The sequence below is a fragment of the Muscardinus avellanarius genome (assembly GCF_963383645.1).
Source record: "Muscardinus avellanarius genome assembly, chromosome: 9".
Lineage (NCBI taxonomy): Eukaryota > Metazoa > Chordata > Mammalia > Rodentia > Gliridae > Muscardinus > Muscardinus avellanarius.
This window is the reverse complement of record NC_137795.1, coordinates 76,314,434-76,320,433: the sequence shown is the minus strand read 5'-3', so window position 1 is coordinate 76,320,433 and position 6,000 is coordinate 76,314,434. Positions and strand designations below refer to the sequence as shown.

Sequence of the window (6,000 nt, the reverse complement as noted above, 5' to 3'; positions counted from 1 at the left end):
TGATAGTGGCAGGACAACCATGTAATAATCAAAATGAAGCTTTCATATTTTGATATGAATAGATACCAAATAAACATGCGTTAAATACCAAAGTATTAAGGAAAATTATGTTTTGAAAATGAACACTTATATTCATAGATTCCTTTACCTACTAAATATTTATTAGTAAAAACTCATAGTAAAATTCAAATTTTAACTTTGCTTTTTTCAATATTTTCATAAAACAAATATTTTCAAATATTAAAAAATATTTTCAAATGATAATAATTTCAAGGTTAATTTGATGAAATTAAACTTGTCAATTTTATGTACAAGTAATCCTTAATAAAGATAGTAAATATTACAAAAAAGTACTAAAATGAATCAAAAGAGAAAATTTATACATTATCTTTCAGGACAGATCATGTATATTCCTGAATCATTCATACCTACATCAATTAGATAGTAAACATATAAACTATACTTATGTACTTTCTAATTTTTGTCATGTAAAAATCAATTAAGACTCACTTAAAACAAGAGTAGAGAGATGCTTTAAAATTATCTAAGAAAAAAATCCTAAATAATAACATCTCATATTCATCAAAAACTGACAGAAGAATATTTATTTTATGGGTTTTCCATGTTATTATTCCTTTGCCTCTTCAACTAGCAACTTTTGGGCACTTTATTCTTTGTACTCAGAGAAAAATTATATACGTTTAAATTCATGTATTTTTTCCAGTTGCTGTTTACTTAAGGAAAAATATTGATAAAATGAGATTATTGAGCTTAAGAGATAAGATATATACAGAGATAGAGATATGTACTCAGAGCAGACTCAACATAGAGTAACAAACCAACTCACAGTAAAGGAGTGGTAAAAAGGTTTAGAACTGAAATGTAATCTAGTGTTGTAGACATGTTATTAGTTTTCATATTTCATATCTTTAAAAAACTCGTATCTAAAAATGGTCATGTATATGGACTATTATCACTATTGACAATGTTTCCATATTCTATTTCTGGCTGATTAATTTTCTTAGTAAGCTCTTTACTACAAAACAGAAAACCTATATATAAATACTCTATGAGGTATTGCTAATATCCTGATATGGAAGCAATGCCTTCAAAACCTCCCTATTCCTCCTACAAACATGCTCACACAGTTAGCTGAAACCATGTTGATGGAGTGTCATTGGGAACCAGAAAAGTATAATCAGGATGCCAATAGCAACACTGCTATCAAGACACTGAGCCTTCTCTGGTTGGTGCTGGAGTTTTCTTGCAAAACCAAGAGAGGCCTGAGGTAGTTCAATATCGACATTCTTCCCTGTCATTCACAATGGAAAATACTTTTAATTTATTTATTCATTTTTTGTGTGCAACAATGGAGATTGAACCCAGGGACATTCTACCTCTGCTCTACAACACAGATCTATTTTAGTTTTATTTTGAAACAGGGCCTCACTAGATTGATGAGAGTCTCACTACTTACAGAGGCTTTTCTTGATCCTGCGATCCTTCTGTCTCAGTCTTCCAAGTACTGAGATTACAGGCGTGAACCACCATGCCCAGTTGGGAAATACTTTTTAAAAGAAATCTTACCCAATATAGGCCCACAGGTGAGATGAAAATGAAATAAGACATTGAGATCATCAAACATACAGATTAACTACAATAAAAAATTTAAAAGATATATGAAGCAACATAGTTAGACTCTTGAAAGTAATCTCTATTATTTGGTGATAATAATCTCTGAATGGCCTGGCATGTCCAGCTGTCTTCACAAGGCGTGGGTTGTGCAGCCTCCTGCACCTGCTGGGCTCCAAGTCATCCAGTGTGAGGGGAGAGATGCTCGGGTAAATCCCAGGAGAGCTTGCGGAAGCACAGTATCTTTTATTCCCGTCTCTCTGAATATCACACTTTCAAAGGGGAAAATCTACTACTTTCTTCCTGTTTTCTTTGTTTTTCTTAATACTCTTTTTTCTTAAAGAGAGGAAATCTGCGTACCGTGAGCTTAAACGTGGACTATGCTTTAGGAAGCTGCATTATTCTATCTTAGAAATTACTTATAAAAAATGTCAAGAATGCCTTCCTTCACAGTTCTGGTGGAACTCAGCATGCTGGAAAAAATCTATCCCACTAACTTTTCAAATTAAGTGTCCTTATCTTGTAGAGCTGAATATTCTCCTATCTCACTCTATTTTTGTACTTAAATCGGCATTTGCATACTTAGCTATACTTTTTCATGTATGTACCAGGAAGTAGGTATGGAAATATTTACGAAGCATTGCTTATGATAGCAAAAGACTAGAAAAAACTCAAAGGAATATCAGCAGGGAAGTTGAAAAATAAGTTCAAGGACATTTATAATGGAGTCATATGCAGCAGTAAAAAGAAATGCTCTGTAACCATATGTTACATATTACCATAGGTATGGATCTTAGGAGTGAAATATTGAAAAATATAACTAAAAAAGTAACAAATCTCAGACAATACTGTATATTACGCTTTTACAATCCCCAAACTAGCCAATATATTATTCATCTATTACATATGATAAAAATCATTTTAAATAGCAAAGTCATGAGAAATACAAAATTTAGCATAGGATTAGTTATTTGTGGAGTGGGATAAAGAGGGATATTGAGAAGAATGTGAAGATGCAGGTCAAACTACTAGCAAGTTTCATTCATGGATTATGTGGAGTGTTCAGAGAAATTTAATATATTATTATTATTTGTTTTATATATGTCACAGTATTTATTTGAATATGTCAACAATTATATTTTGAAAAGTAATTAAAGTAGATTCAATATTGTTTAAATAGTTGTTTGATAAAATACATTTGGAAAACTAAGTTAATTAATAAATCGACACATTTAGAACTTCGAAAAGATGTAATACTTCACACTATAAATTTCCAAATGGATATGTGTTTCTTAGGAGGAAAGATCTTATAAGTAATTAAAAATGGAATTATTTCTCCAATTTTTTCTACCATCAACCCACCATTTTATCCAAAATTATACTATGAATTATTCACTTAATACATGAAGTATCTTTTGGTCCTCTGACACATTTTACGTATCCTTGGGTGAGATATTGTACTAATTGCCTATCTTTTAGAATTCAGAATTTAGCTGACAATAATATGCCTGTGTGTGTGCATGTGCGTGTGCATGCGTGTGCGAGAGTGCACGTGCGCGTGTGCGTGTGTGTGTGTTGGTAGTATTGGGGGATTGAATTTAGGGAAATTCTACCTCTGAGCTATTATTACCGCCCTATTTTATTTTATTTTTTATTTTGAAACAGGGCTTCCCTAAGTTATTGAGACTGGCCTTGAATTTGAGATGATCCTATTTCAGCCTCCCAAGGCTGAGATTAGAGGTATGTGTCACCATGTCTGGCTAATATGCCACTTCTTTTTTTTTTTTTCAGCTTTATAACTTTTATTTGGCTTTTAGTGGTTAGTTCTCATCCACGTTGACTGTCTGCAGACTTTTGAAGGTGGTAACGGGAACGTAGGTGACCAAGGTATAAAGTTTGTTGGGTGAGTCTTTATCCTTATTCCGCTCTCTGGACAATCGCCCACGAATCTGATATGGAACGTTCCTGATTCCTTTGGCCCAGACGGCTTTGTTGAGCCTGTATCAGTGCGCACATCTGGAGTCCCCATCTCCTTCATGGCAAATTTCCGATCTCTTTGAATGCCTGAGGGGCACGCTTCTTGAAACACACTCTGTGGATGCGCTTGTGAATACTGATGGTGTACTACTGCGTCACCACCTCCTTGATGGCTGAACGGCCCTTCTTCTTCTTGCCACCCTTTTCTGCAGGAGCCATTTTGCCAGGCCCAAGTTGGAAAAGCAATATGCCACTTCTTGAGGTACAAACTATTCTCTGAGGAAACTGACAACAGGGCATCTAGGCTTAACTTTAATAAGAGAAGGGGAGACATCAGTCTAGGGAATGGAGAAGCAGGTTGTTTGTGGCCCTGGTGGTTACAGGTAAATGGGTATTTGGTGTGAGATCAGGGATCTCCTAAAGAAAAGAAAGAGAGGGCAGAGTAGATCTATGTGACTGATTTAGTAGCTGTCTGCATCTCCTTTGCATACTTGGTTTTCTTTTTTTTTTTAATTTCTTAGCTCTCGTCTTTTGACTTCCTGCTGCCACATACCAACCATGCTTCAAATAGTTGTTATGGCAGGCACTGTCAGCATGTACCATAGTTCCTCAGCTCTTTTGAGGGGTCATTGTACCTTGGATGCAGTTATTACATAAACCATTCACTTCCTGTCTTAAGTACCACTCTAGTTCTCTGCTTGAACTCACAGTCACTAGAGCGCAGGGCAGGTGCAAAGTGTTTTATTTGTAAAGCCCTTAAATGCTGCCTTACTCCAAATAGGGAGGGACGATCTCTGAGTACCCTCCATACCTTCTACCTCAGAGTGGGCTGACATGGTCTCTCTGAGGATTCCCGGGGAGATTGACCTCCAGTTCCACAGAGGAACCACCTGCCCATGAACACATGTTCTTTATGGGTCTTTCCTCCCTTTTTCATCCTTCAATCATGCTTTCTGAGGTCAACTCCTAAATAAACTAATTGTAGCTGCACCACTATCACGGGGTTAGTACTTAGAGGATGGGAAATTGACATGTGTGCACTTGGGTTCTTTTTTCTGTTTATTTGTTCATTTGTTCTATTTTAATATTTTCTCCTCCCTTTTCAATATGTTGAATAGCATTTGTCATGGATACAAATAAAAAAAATTCTGAGTGAATTTTTGATGCTGCAGCATTATGGTTAATGTGCCGCCCATGCTACAATATATTTGCATAAAGTTCTTTAATCAATACTGTTTCTCTCCCTCCTTCTACCACCAGGGCAAAGGCTTACCATATTGTACAAGATAAAGTTATTTCTGCTGCAGGCAGGTTACTTATCATTAAGCTTCAACTGTCAAACTCAATACAGAAAAATCTAGAAGCCAGTCCCTGAGTGACTGTTTTGAAGCTGCAGTACATGGGAGGAGGGTGTGCGCATATGAAAATGAGAAGGAGGTGGAGGATTGTGCCTCTCTAATCAAGAGCTGGTGCTTTGCTGCACTGTCATTTCTCCACATGTCAGTCGAGGAAGGTTTTTCTAATCACCAATGATCTTTGAAGAGCTCAACAGGCAATTCGATATGAATTTTGAGACTGGGGAGCACCGGCGCCTCCCAACAGAACCAGACTTGTAGATAACCAATTACACTCTGCTAAGTCAGTCTGATCCATAAGTAAATATATGTCTGGGGCACTGAGCAGTTCAGCAATCAGATATCAATATACTCCTTTGGATATTTTTTTTCTGTTTCAGTAAATGCCAATTGGTATGATCGTGCTTAAAATGACAACTTTGCAAGCAACTGTAGGGTGTCCTATGAAGATCTAGAAGCCCCTGGCCAGTCAATTCTGAGTTAGTTTCTCCTAGAAATTTTACTAGACAAATCAAAGTTACCAGAATCCTCCCCAACTAAAGAAGTAGGGAATCCATGTTGAAAACACTGGGATCTCTACACAAAGTGTCAGAGTAGGCTTGTAGGACATTTCCTCCTTCTGAACTCTTAGCAATGTCAGGCCACTCATACCAGCAAGGACTCCACCCCAGACACTGAAATAGAGAAATTAGGAACCTGACTTTATAAGAGAGAGTGGCATTTGATACAGGTCACAGGAAGAGTTTGAACAAAGACTTGCAATGAAGCCCTGGATCTTACTAGGCCTGCCCGGAGGACAGAGCATGACTGACAAGTGTGATTTCTTGAGTATTTAGACTAAAACCACAATAAACATATAGAATATATAACGTGTCCTTATGGGTATATTAAAAATGGGACACTTAGTGAACATCTCTGTGTGGCTTAGGGTTACAGTAAATCTTAAAACTGATTAGCTAATGAGATGGCTCTAAAATTTTAAGTGGAAACAATCAAAGCGATTAATTTCTATACAATATTGAGAAAGAGTTTAAAT

General features: G+C 36.3%; 1 pseudogene across 1 annotated transcript; it reads right to left on the bottom strand.

Annotated features, from left to right (window-relative positions):
* Positions 1–3,452: 3,452 nt before the first annotated feature.
* Positions 3,453–3,834, bottom strand: LOC308266947 (large ribosomal subunit protein eL31-like; annotated as a pseudogene). The gene has a single exon. The product of its transcript is annotated as a large ribosomal subunit protein eL31-like (transcript).
* Between the last annotated feature and the right edge of the window lie 2,166 nt (positions 3,835–6,000).